This window comes from Papaver somniferum, chromosome 11 (genome assembly GCF_003573695.1).
Source record: "Papaver somniferum cultivar HN1 chromosome 11, ASM357369v1, whole genome shotgun sequence".
Taxonomy (NCBI): Eukaryota; Viridiplantae; Streptophyta; class Magnoliopsida; order Ranunculales; family Papaveraceae; genus Papaver; species Papaver somniferum.
In genome coordinates this window covers 50,685,525-50,699,841 of record NC_039368.1, presented here as the reverse complement: position 1 = coordinate 50,699,841, position 14,317 = coordinate 50,685,525, and the positions used below count along the sequence as shown (strand labels likewise).

The following is a 14,317-nucleotide window of genomic DNA, read 5'->3' as shown; positions in this document are numbered from 1 at the left end:
ATACCTTTTCTAAATCTGTGAAAGATGTGCAAGATTTTTTTGACGCAAATATTACTTGCGTTTAATATGGATATGAAAAAAATATATTCGAGATCCGAAATCATGGAAAATTACGTAGATTTTCATATACTAATTAATATTATTTCCTTTTTTTTTTTTTAATTTTTAAGCTTGGTCGCTCGCTGTATAAAGTGCCCGATCCAACACCAGTTCCATCGCATGCAAGTTGTTTTTTCTTTTGCTGGGTTCAATTGCTTTTCTTTTTCTGTTTACGGTACTGTCTAATCTAATATATTCATTTTTTGTTTTGCATAAACCTCGAAGTTGTCAGCAGTGGTCGCGACAATGGAAATTCATGAGTATTGAAACGGTTATTCTGGAACTCCATGGTCGGTCATACTAATAAACTCATGTAAGATATAGAATCGTGAAATCCTTTTTTTTTTTTTGTATACTTAGTATTTGTTTTTATGATTCTGTTTTGCTTTTTAGCTGATTTTGTTTTGAAGATGTTGATGATACCTCACGATTTATTATAGATTTTATTTATTTATGGAATTTCCAAATGATATCTCACAAGCTCTTCAGGTATTTTTTGTCATGCGTTTCTCTTGGAAAAACTTTTGGAAAATGTGGGTATCATCGTCTACAACGTAACTACTCTCTGATTTATTAACCACGGAGTTAAGATGGAACTTGGATATTGGTTTAGGTATAAATAAGTCTATAAAGCATGCACTATTGCATGTTCTTCTTCCTGCTTGATTCTTTTTCCCAGTATTTTGGAGTTTTTTTTTTTTTTTGATTTTTGTAGGTTTAAATATTCTTTATTTTTTTTTTGTATGTTTTTTTCTTTTGTATGTGTAATCGTGGTTTTTTCTTCTACAGGTATTGCCTCTTTTGCTTCGTATGTCGTAGTATGAAATCCATTATAAATAACATTTTTTAAAATATGCTTTCACCCGGTATTGCTTTTGTAAGGCAGTGTATAATAGTACTTACGCGAATCTATTATGATAATAGTTTTTTCATTTCATGCTCTTTGAAGACCACCTTCATCCTATTTACATCTTTATGCAATTATTGTTTGTAATTCTGAACCTTTTATTGACTGATTTTCCATATTGGTATAAGCATCAACACTTTGGTAACATGTCTTGCTGCATTTCAAAAAAATCCTTAGCCATCGATGAGATTCATATAATGGTCGTGCTACTTTGATAGGATTATTTGTTGTTTTGAAGGTAGTAAGAGCCGGAGAATATATCGAGTCAATATTTTAAAAGCTACTACAGTAAAACCTCTCCGAGACAGTAAAACCTCTCCGAGAGAATACTCTATATAGGAATAAACTACATATAAGAATAAAATTTTGTGGTCCCGATTTGGGCCAGTTATATTTAAGAATAAACTACATATTGGAATAAGTCATAAATTTTTCCGGTCCCATCTTAAGGAACCTACCTCTATATAAAAATTATTGACATTATAATATACATATATATATATATATAATGGATTTTGTCATGCATCAAAGTTTAAAATGAAGAGATTTTTGTAACCATTTCACAAAATCATTTGGCTTCAAAGTGGATTCTTTACTTTTATGTGCACAATTTAGTACAATACCTTTCACTCATATAATTTCATTGGTCAATTTTCGGTAACACCTTTCACTCATATAATCTCATTGATCAGTTTCCGGTGTCAAAGTTGAATTTATATTTACCTAGATACATTTTTGTGTTTCCAATGCATATAGGCGTATTTTCTAAAGTGCAGGTGTGAAATTTTTTTTGTTGGTCTATTCATAGCAGACCTCCATATAAGAATAACCCCATTATAAGAATTTTTTTTGTGGTCCCTAAGATATTCTTATACAGAGGTTTTACTGTAATAGTGGTCTCCAATTAGTTGATGCCTAATTAAGCAAAGTTGTCTGACATTGCTGAACCAAGGGGAAAACTGCTCAACAAGGAATAACAGAACACCACCATGATAAGAACTGATGATAATAACAGAACACCACCATAAATGAAACATAAAAGTACATCACCAATGATAATAAGAGAAATTTAAACGTCCGTCAAAAGAAACAAAATTTTGGAACTTTAGGTATTTTTTCAAAAAAGAAAAAACTTTACGTTGCTTTTGTTGATGCTTTAATGACGTGTCAACTATATGGACGGACGAGTTCTCTGAAGTATAACAAAACAAAGCACACACAAAGTAATCTAGACTAGAGTGTGAGAGAAACAATAATGGAAGTTTTAATGGAGAATGAACATCAATTTTAATAATGATGCAACAGGCACAATAACAAATTCCAGCGCAAAATGGTGCCCCCACCGGTATCAACAAATAAAAATCCATCATGGTCTAAGCATTGCCTAAACAAACTTTCCCAATGGGAGCAAAATAAACAAAGTAATATGCACATACGAAAAATTATATTCATGTATAACTTTCTTTGGATAAAACTACAAATTTATTAGAATTTACAAGATGTAAGTGGTCAAGCAATAGATAGGTTAATAAAAGTAATTAAAGGAACTAAGGAAATATTCTGGTTTATTATTACAAATTAATACGATCCCCTACTATATCACACACACAAGTCAGTTTTCTTCGAAAAATCTTGAAATTTTTTCATGGAGACCAAGAAAGAAGTTCACACCGTTGTTTATGGTTCTCCAAACTTAATAATGGAATCAAGAGAGAAGTATGAAAAATCTAACTTGCTAATCTATTATCATCCGAACAATAATAATGGAATCTAGAGAAAGAAGAGTAGATAACATTTAAACAATGTCTATACTATCGAGACATAACAAAATACCCACTCCAAAACTTGATAATAATTAACACAAAAGTATTAAGTAATAAAAAATGACCACCAATATCTCGAAGGATCTATATAGTAGTGTCTATTTGTATAGTAGTCGCAGAAATGGTTAAATTCTCAGTGATTGAAGATCCTTCATAAACGAAAATGGTTTGGTCATGGTTGAATCATTTTCCAATCATCCTTTACCTTGGAACTACTTAAATGCATTCGTACAAGGTTGTACATCTGTCTATTGTAACTGGTAATTTTTCTATGCGCTACCAGTTTTATTGGAGTATCATAAGAAATTTGAGTATATGATCTGTTTTATTTGAAAATGGTAAGTTACGTTAACTATATATTTACCAGTTTTAATTATATTGATAAAAGAATAATACAAGTGAGAATGTGATCAAATGAACAGATCACAGTGCAGTCCATTACAAGCACTTAGCTCTACACTCTCTTACCAATTCCTCCCATATGTAAATAAGGTCTTCAAAGAGCACTCCATTCAAGACTCCTGATGGTAAGTTTCGTTAACTATATAGTCCGAAGCTTTTCCTTACATTGCCTTGAAAGGTAAAACAACAAGTGGCGCAGGCCTTGGGCATAATCACTATTCTATTCATCAGTCTATGTTCATTCTATTTTCTTGCGCAGACCAACTCAGATATTAGCTTACTGAGTTCTTATCATACTTACTGATTTGTTACCCATTTTTGTAACATTTTATATACGAAGCATCCAATATTCCATAAACAAAAAACAGACCCGTGCATCGCATGGGTGAGAAACTAGTATATTATAATACTAAACTTTTTATAAATACCCCCACCACACAAATATATATTTTATTCATTAGGGTCCCACTCAACATAATTAAATATATGCTTTTAATCAAATTTGTCATATTTATCATAGTGGGCAAACTTATTTACCATGCCACATGGCATGCCAAAGTGCATTTTTTTGACATGTGCATAGGAATAAGCCATACCGTCCTTTTTGCACCCTACTGGAAGGGGACAAACAAACATGCTATTAGGACAACTGGCGCATCAAATTGAGCCTCCATTACCGTGAATGGAGAAGGCCCTAGATATCAAGCACCGCTCAAAATAGCCCTTTATTAGGTCGGTTAAAACGAGAATATATATTCTCTCCGTTTCTAAAAAATAGGCTTGTTTGATTTTCACAAAAAATAAGAAAACTAATCATTGGAGCCACTTTTTCATGTTTTTTCCTAATCTATCCTTTGGTCCCCACTCATTTGTTATTAGAGAAAAAGAAGAGAGAAGTGGTCCCCCTTTTGTATTAGAAGAGAAAATGGAGAGAGAAAAGTGGTCCTTTAATGGATATATCAGTAAAATCATACTCCCTCCGTCCCACTATTAAGTGACCTAGTTGAAGTTTGCACAAATTTTAAGGCAAACAAGGAAAAAGAGATTTTTAAGCATTTTTTACAATTATATCCTTATGGATAATAATTAATGAAATTTTGAAATGATTTATCTCTCAAACTACACCACGGATATTCGCAAACTTTATACCACTGAAAAGCATTTTAAAACACCTACGTAACGAATATAAACATGCCTATCAAATTATGCATATTTCTTATATTTCTTATAATCAATTAAAAGGGTAATTTTAGAAATATCTCCTTATTTAGTGATATAGGTCACTTAATGATGGGACAAAATTAAAAACCAAATAGATCACTTAATGGTGGGACGGAGGGAGTAACATTTAACTTTCCACATATGAAAACTAGGCTATTTTTTTTGACATACCCAAAAAAAGAAACCCGACTATTTTTTAGAAACAAAGGGAGTATATATATACAAACGATTACGTCTCTGGTTCCTCAGTTCTTACACACTTTCCTTCGCGAGGAGAACCTGCAGAAGAAGAGAGACATACAAAGTCTCTGGATATTGTTGCGTTCGTAAACCTAAAGGTCAGTTATCCTATCTCTCGAATCAATAGGCTTTGTATAACCATTATATATTCCAGTTTGTTTTTTAGGGTTATAATTTTAATTTTAATTTTTGCGATTAAGGGTTTTGTACAAACATGGATCCTGAGATAGCTAAAACCCAAGAAGAGAGGAAGAAGATGGAGCAACAAATCGCTTCTCTCTCAACAGTTACTTTTGATACTGAATTTTATGATAGTACTGGAAATCGATACGAAGGTTATGTAAGTTCAATTGCTGTAAATGAAGAAGAAGAAACTGTAGATCCCAGTTTATCTGATGCTCCTAGAAGATTAGCTTCTTATACTGCACCTCAATCATTAATGAAAGATATTGCAGGAAGTGCTGAAGAGCATAATAATAATAACAGCTCGGGGTCGAGAAAAATTATTGATAGAGAAGATGAGTATAGAAGGAGAAGATTGAACCAAGTACTCTCACCTGATCGAGTTGATGCTTTTGCATTGGGAGATAAAACTCCCGATCCATCTGTCAGGACTTATGCCGAAATTATGAGGGAACAATCTTTGAAAAGAGAGACAGAAGAGACTTTGAGAGAAATTGGTAAGAAGAAGAAGGAAGAAGAAGAGGAGAAGGAGAGAGGCGGCGGTAGGAAGGTTGAAGAGAGAGTGAGAGAGGTACCTGCTCCTGTACCCAAAAGAAGGAATAGGTGGGATCAAAATCAGGATATTGATGCTGCTAGTAAGAAAGCCAAGACTTCTTCGTCTGATTGGGATATGCCAGATTCAACTCCAGGTATTGGAAGATGGGATGCAACACCTACTCCAGGGAGGATTGGAGATGCAACTCCTTCCTTATCTAGAAGGAATAGGTGGGATGAAACACCAACCCCTGGTCGGGTTGCTGATGCAGATGCTACTCCATCCGCAGGTGTAACTCCTGCTGCTACTCCTTCGGGTATGACTTGGGATTCTACGCCTAAACTTGCTGGTCTTGCTACTCCGACTTCCAAACGCCAAAGATCGAGATGGGACGAAACTCCTGCTAACGTCGGCAGTGTCACTCCAATGCCGGGTGCAACTCCAGCCGGTATCTACACTCCAGGAGTTACCCCTCTTGGAGGTTTTGAGCTGACTACCCCCCAAGCAATCACACCTGAACAGTACAATTTGATGAGATGGGAGAAGGATATTGAAGAGAGAAATAGGCCATTAAGCGACGAGGAACTTGATTCAATGTTTCCACAAGAAGGGTACAAAATTTTGGATCCTCCAGCATCTTACGTTCCGATTAGAACTCCAGCCAGGAAGCTTCTTCAAACTCCCACTCCATTGGGCACCACACTATATCAAATCCCAGAAGAGAACCGTGGGCAGCAATTTGATGTTCCAAAAGAAGCACCTGGAGGGATGCCAGGGATGAAACCAGAGGATATGCAGTATTTTGGACCCTTGCTGAATGAAGTTGTTGAAGAAACGATGTCGCCTGACGAGCTGAAAGAGAGGAAGATCATGAAACTACTGCTAAAGGTCAAGAATGGAACACCCCCACAGAGGAAACTGCATCGAGACAGTTGACTGATAAAGCGCGTGAATGTGGTGCCGACCCACTCTTTAGCAGGATATTGCCATTACTTATGCAACCGACGTTGGAAGATCAAGAACGACATCTTCTAGTTAAGGTTATTGATAGGGTTTTGTACAAGTTGGATGAGCTTGTTAGACCTTTCGTTCACAAAATCCTTGTGGTGATTGAGCCTCTTCTGATCGATGAGGACTATTATGCTCGTGTTGAGGGAAGAGAAATTATTTCCAACCTGAGTAAAGCTGCTGGTTTGGCTACTATGATTGCTGCAATGAGGCCCAATATTGATAACATTGATGAGTACGTGAGGAACACAACTACGAGGGCTTTTAGTGTTGTTGCTTCTGCTCTGGGGATTCCGGCGCTGCTTCCTTTCTTGAAAGCTGTTTGTCAGAGTAAGAAATCTTGGCAAGCTCGGCACACTGGTATCAAGATTGTTCTGCAGATTGCTATCTTAATTGGTTGTGCAGTACTTCCCCATTTGAGGTCTCTTGTGGAAATCATAGAACATGGTCTTGATGATGAGAACCAGAAGGTCAGGACCATTACTGCACTGTCGTTGGCTGCCCTGGCTGAAGCTTCTGCTCCATATGGTATTGAAAGTTTTGATTCTGTCCTGAAGCCTTTGTGGAAGGGTATCAGATCACACAGGGGTAAGGTTTTGGCTGCCTTCTTGAAAGCAATTGGTTTTATCATTCCCCTCATGGATGCTATATATGCTAGTTACTATACCAAGGAAGTGATGTTCATATTGATCCGTGAGTTCCAGTCTCCTGATGAAGAAATGAAGAAAATTGTGCTCAAAGTCGTTAAGCAGTGTGTTAGTACAGAAGGTGTTGAAGCTGATTATATCAGAAGTGATATTCTTCCGGAGTTTTTCAAGAACTTTTGGGTGAGAAGAATGGCGTTGGACCGTAGAAACTATAGGCAGCTAGTGGAAACCACTGTGGAGATCGCAAACAAGGTCGGTGTTGCTGATATAGTGGGAAGAATCGTTGAGGATCTTAAAGATGAGAGTGAACCTTACAGAAGAATGGTGATGGAAACTATTGAGAAGGTGGTTACGAACTTGGGTGCATCTGATATCGATGCACGCTTGGAAGAACTTCTTATTGATGGTATACTGTACGCTTTCCAGGAGCAAACTAGTGACGATGCTAATGTTATGTTGAATGGATTTGGAGCTGTTGTGAATGCCCTGGGGGAGAGAGTGAAACCCTATCTTCCTCAGATATGTGGTACCATTAAGTGGCGTTTGAACAACAAGAGTGCGAAGGTTAGACAACAAGCAGCAGATCTCATTTCTAGGATTGCTGTTGTGATGAAGCAATGCCAAGAAGAGCAGCTGATGGGTCATCTCGGTGTTGTCTTGTACGAGTACTTGGGAGAAGAGTACCCTGAAGTTCTGGGATCCATTTTAGGAGCTCTGAAGGCAATTGTGAATGTTATCGGAATGACAAAGATGACACCGCCAATCAAAGATCTGCTACCTCGATTGACTCCTATTTTGAAGAATCGACATGAAAAGTTCAAGAGAACTGCATTGATCTTGTCGGTAGGATTGCCGATCATGGAGCTGAATTCGTTCCTGCGAGGGAGTGGATGAGAATATGTTTTGAGCTTCTTGAGATGCTAAAAGCCCACAAGAAAGGAATTCGAAGGGCCACTGTCAACACATTTGGATACATCGCGAAAGCCATTGGACCCCAAGATGTCCTGGCAACATTGTTGAACAACCTCAAAGTGCAGGAGCGTCAGAACCGTGTATGCACAACTGTAGCTATTGCAATAGTTGCGGAAACTTGTTCTCCATTCACAGTTCTGCCAGCTCTTATGAATGAGTATCGTGTGCCAGAGCTGAATGTGCAGAATGGCGTTTTAAAATCACTTTCGTTCTTGTTCGAGTATATTGGCGAGATGGGGAAGGATTATATATATGCTGTGACTCCTCTTCTTGAAGATGCGTTAATGGACAGGGATCTGGTTCACAGGCAAACGGCGGCCTCCGCTGTAAAGCACATGGCTTTAGGCGTGGCAGGGTTAGGCTGTGAAGATGCTTTAGTTCATCTTCTGAATTATGTCTGGCCAAATATATTTGAGACTTCTCCCCATGTTATTAATGCTGTAATGGAAGCAATTGAAGGAATGAGGGTTGCCTTAGGGGCTGCTGCAATTTTGAATTACTGTTTGCAGGGACTTTTTCATCCAGCACGGAAGGTCAGGGAGGTGTATTGGAAGATTTATAACTCACTGTACATTGGAGCGCAGGATGCCCTTGTAGCTGCATACCCGGTGTTGGAGGATGAGGAGAGCAACGTATTTAGCAGGCCGGAGTTGGTGATGTTTGTATGAGATATAGTAGTTCCTGCTTGCCATGCGACCAATATGCTAAAACTATAACCGACTCTGCAGAACAGGGATGTTTTTACATTTTAGTATTTTCTTGATACGAATGGAACTGCTGATTCAAGCAGATTTGCAGCAATCTTTTGTGTACCAGACATATCTACTTGCTTATTAGTATATACATGCACTGTTTGATGATTATCTTAATTGTTAGTTTGCTTCAAGTTATTAGTAGTTTTGTTTTATGATTCTCAATTGATTGAATGTTTGTAGATCGTCTGTTGATCTTGGGTTTGAAGCAGCAAAAGAGAACTGGCAGTATACCAGAAGGGCACCAACACCATACGTACTTTGCTTCCTATGGTTGAGTTTCCTTGGAAGTGGGGGAGATTGGTTGAAACTCTTTTGTTTATGAAAGTATGTTCAGTTTACCTGGAAAGGGAAGTATTCGGATCACTGAATTAATTGTCCAGTTTTTTATGGCTACAACTTACAATCGTAAGTATTTGTTTGTGCCAGGAGTTCATCTTATGGTTGGTTGGCATTTTAGGAGTTGGGTCAGCCTCAAGGTATTTCCAGTTCACTCTAAGGTCACTGTTTTAGTGTGCACTGGTAAATTATGCAGAAAAGCCTGAGTTTATAATTTTTAAGATCTGTCTTATTGGGTCAATTTTGATGGATATATATGGTGATTCTGTAGGTGAGCTGATTCTAGAGCTTGGGTGCCATTTAAATGTATTATTTGAGTATAGGCGTTTTTGTTTGTTGATAATGGTGACAGTCGTGAAATTTTCAAGTTATTTGGTGAAGTGTTACAGCAAGGTAATGTTCTCTGGTACAAGTTGATACTTCAAGTGACAGGTAACATTGAATCTGGTAGTGTGGCGGAATTATTTGATCAATTACATCATAGTAGTAGATGGAGTTTCAGTGAGTCTCTAATCTTGCAGCTGAGATGTAGTTTACATAACATTAAAGGTAAATGTTAGTGAATCTGTATGGGTTCTACTATAGAATATTCTATGCACTACAATTGTTTATACGGGTCCCTTTAGCTCGTATGCAACACTACTAGCTACTGAATATCTGCTAGTGGCACAACAATAGAAGGAAAAGACGTGGCTGTCAACTTCATGCTGTCAACAAGAGCTTTACAGAAGTTCTCGTTACTCAAAGATGTGATTCTTAAAATGTTGATGTGGGTAGGATACTTGAAGTGGAAATCCAGATTGTCTCCTATCCAGATTTCAAACGTACTGATGTGGTTTGAGTACTTGAGGTGGGAAATGTTTGTTGGATTGACTTGAGTTAGATCTCAGTCGTGTGGCTTGATATACAACCGGGTACTATGGGACCAATCTGTTAGGCGAAACTGAAGTCAATAAGCAAATTGTAGTAATTGCAGGGAGCAAACAAGTTTGTAATTTTGGCGCTGCAGGTGGAGTTTTTGGTGTATGTGTTTCGAATATTTCAGCCTTTTGGGGTTTGTGGTGCTCTCCAACAGGCTTTCCGAATATTCCCTATTATGCGGAGTTTGGTGGATCAAAAGTGGAGGGTACTCAAGAGTAACCTACTTCTTAAATGGCAACTAAACATCTCTGCTGCAACGAAGGACAGTGAAGTAGTGTTGCAAGGTGAAGAACTAAATGAGTCTTTCATTTCCCACAATTGCAAGACACCATGTTCGTCTCTTGAGAATGGTTTCAGATTCCACCTGGAGCGGTTTGCATTTGTTCTGCCGTACACAGCATCTTACTTCATGTTGCAACCAAGTGGTGGGTATGTATAAGCTTTCAACCTTGCTACTGCTATATGTGGAGTCTATGGTACCAACCTCGAGGAGATTACAGCTGGATCGAGATCACATTTGTGTTGATGGTACAAGTACCTCATGCAAGTATTGCAGCTCACTTTCTGGTCCGACTGGAGATCTGAATGAATATGCACTAGGACCAGTTCAGGATGAAGTTTATCGAAAATGCTCTTGCTGTCTCATTTTTAATAGTACGTCTGTAGATTGGTGATGATCCGTGCTGAAGTTTTTCTGTAGCTCGTGGGGACTTGTTTTACTTTTTGGGAACAACGAAAGAAATCATGAAGTAATACCAGCAGACATAATGGCAGATCACTACCAACGTTCTTAACCCACATCCTTGAGGACAAGGATGTTCTGATGTACCCGGTATCAGAGGGGAGTGCCCTTATCATTTTACTTATTAGTATTTGGTATTAGTAGTAGTTGGTAGCCTTTTAGTTCAGGAGCGGGTATCCTCTTCAATTTGTAATGGTGGGTGTATGATGTAACCACCTGGACTCTTGCGAGTCGTTGATGCTAGGGTAGGAAGGGGTAGCTTTATAAGCAGAATGAGAGCTGTAATGAGAGTTATCCAAATTATAATCAATGAGTCATGTAATGAGAGTTATTCAAATTATAATCAATTGAATCGTTTATCGATTTTAGGCAGTGTTCTTTATTGAATCTGAAGGCTTGATTTGGGAGAATCGGGATTTACTATCCAAGTCTTGATCCGATCTTGTCATTGTACCTCAAGTACATGACAATGTAAATTAGAAAACCTGAACCAATTTTAAATACTTCTTTTCTATTTTAAGCCCGCGATTCTAATTTCTTTGAAGTTCCAAGTTCCAACTCCAAAACGATCCAACAGCGAAAGTAACCTTAAGCAAAGACAAAATCAAGTCTTGCAATGAGAAATCATGGCAAGTGCTAATGTGTGGTTCTGGGAACTCCAAAACTAGAGCATCTTAAACCCGCCATAGTCTAAGTAGAAATTACACTACTCTGAATGACCATCAGAAGCTAGTAAAAAACACAAGGATGTACCTCAGCAACCACCATCTCGCATAACCATGTTTTAGTAAGAGAGAGTTTCACTAACACTGGCTCCTGTGACATTCAACTTCAAGTAATCATTTAATATTTGGAGGTTACGAAAACCACAAAACTCATTTAGTATGATGTGAATGTATCAATTGGTAGACGGATTTTAATCTCCACCCACTATAATAAAACCTTACTAATGAAAAATTTGCAATAACTACCGCCAAATTTCTATCTTTTACCTGCATCACCTCCATCACAATCCATCATCATAGCAAATTCGGAGCTTTTATCACAAACAATGAGTAAATAAGGCACCACCACCAACTAAACCCAAAAATCTGCAGTACTAACCAAACCACCAACACCTGCTACCAAGAAACAGAAATCAAAATCATTAAAACCACGTGATTACAAAACTGAAATCAAAAAGAAATCCGTACTTTAAAACTTCATCAAATACAATAAACAAATTTATTTATTTTTTGCAAGATCTGTAGAAAACATTACCTACCAAAAGATGTAGTTCATAGAATTAGGTCAAAATAAATCAATGCCAGCAAATACAAGTAAGAAGATCAGGGCTATAAAATGCAGGGTCCATTATTTCATCATTATAGAAAGAGTTGAAACCAAACACACCTTACATAATCATTTGATTATATAGAAGAAAACGATTTTACAGCTCGTTCGGTTGGGAGAATTGAAAACCTAAGAATTCAATTATAGGGTAATCCAATTCCGTGAATAACACAGACACCAGAAGTTTTGTTAACGAGGAAACCGCAAATGCAGAAAACCCCGGGACCTAGTCCAGATTGAACACACACTGTATTAAGCCGCTACAGACACTAGCCTACTACAAACTAACTTCGGTTTGGACTGTAGTTGAACCCCAATCAATCTCACACTGATCCAAGGTACAATTGCGCTCCTTAAGTCTCTGATCCCAGCAGGATACTACACACTTGATTCCCTTAGCTGATCTCACCCACAACTAAGAGTTGCTACGACCCAAAGTCGAAGACTTTAATAAACAAATCTGTATCATACAGAAAAGTCTACAGTAATAGATAAACCTGTCTCCCACAGAAATACCTAAAAGTTTTGTTCCGTCTTTTGATAAATCAAGGTGAACAAGAACCAATTGATAACCCGGACTTATATTCCCGAAGAACAACCTAGAATTATCAATCACCTCATAATAATCTTAATCGACTAGCGAAAGAAGATATTGCGGAATCACAAACGATGATACGAAGATGTTTGTGACTTCTTTTATATCTTGCCTATCGGAGAAATCAATCTCAATCCAATCTTACAATTGTACTTAGTACGATAGAAACAACAAGATCAGATCATGCAACTACAAAGAAAATAGTTGGGTTTGGCTTCACAATCCCAATGAAGTCTTCAAGTCGTTAACCTACAGGGTCTCGATAGAAACCTAAGGTTAAAGGAGAATCCACTCTAGCTAATACAACTAGTATCACACATGAGGTGTGTGGATTAGGTTTCCCAGTTGCTAGAGTTCACTTTTATATAGTCTTTCAAATCAGGGTTTGCAATCAATGTTAGCTTAGTAACAAAGCATTCAATATTCACCATTAGATGAAAACCTGATTAGATTTAAGCTAATATCTTTCAACCGTTAGATCGAAACTTAGCTTATTACACATAAATGAAATGCACGTTTATTTAGGTTTGTGTAACCGTACCCAAACATGTACACTTAGTTGGTTCAATAATAGTTAACCAAATGGTTAGCCATATGAGCACTTTCATATCAACCATATTCTTCTTTACCACAACTAGTTCAAATGACTCAGATGAACTAGTTAGAGAGTTGTTCAATTGCTTAGATCTCATAGAAGTATACAAGACACAATGGAAGCAAAAACGATTTGATTCACTCGAATCAATTTATGAACTTTGTAGCCACGGTTTTGCAAATATGCATTCCTTAGTTTATACTTTATATAAGTTTAAGTTCACGAATAATAATTTTTAGAAAATAACCAACTTAAGTACACATACTGGTACGCGAACTTAAGTACCCCGAATAAGTTTGTTTTCAGTTCACAAACTCCAGCAGAAATTCGCGGGATGTGAACTTCCGACAGTGCGCGTACTGGTACGCGGACTTTATTTCCGGTTTTCCTGAGCAACAAAGTACACATACTTTGGTTGAAGGAATAAGGACTTACACACGTATGAGTTACCACACATTTTTTATATCCAACCATGGGTATATATTCTAAACTCTCATTTCAATCATTGAAACATTCTTACAGGACGTTATATAGTTGTTGTTCACAAACCATTTTTAGTCAAAGCAATTTCAAGTAATTGAAACTTAATATGACTTTCGTCACTAGTAAAGATGAACTTGGCCAAAGCGAATGATCAGCAACACATATTTCGAGAAATAAATAAGCGAGATAAACTCGGCTCGAAATATCAAATGTGTATAATCAAAATTCTATATAGCAATACGACTTTTGTCTCAAGATAGGAGATAGAGTAGATAGACTTTTGAGTGATAGATAAGTTCAAGTCTCCATATACCTTTTAGTCGATGAAGTTCCACCAGTTCTTTGAGTAGTTCTTCGTCTTTGTATGATGATATCCATGGAGTCTAGAGCTCAACTACACTTTCTATCCTAGTCTGAGACTTAGCTATAAGTAGACTAGAAATCAAGACTTATAGTTTTGGCAACTAAACTTGACAACAAGCTTGAGATAGAAACTCTTGCGAGTTCGACCGAGCAATGCT

At 37.3% G+C, this 14,317-nt stretch overlaps 1 pseudogene; it reads left to right on the top strand.

Annotated features, from left to right (window-relative positions):
- The first annotated feature begins 4,694 nt into the window (after positions 1-4,694).
- On the top strand, positions 4,695-11,166 carry LOC113322686 (annotated as a pseudogene).
- Positions 11,167-14,317: the final 3,151 nt, after the last annotated feature.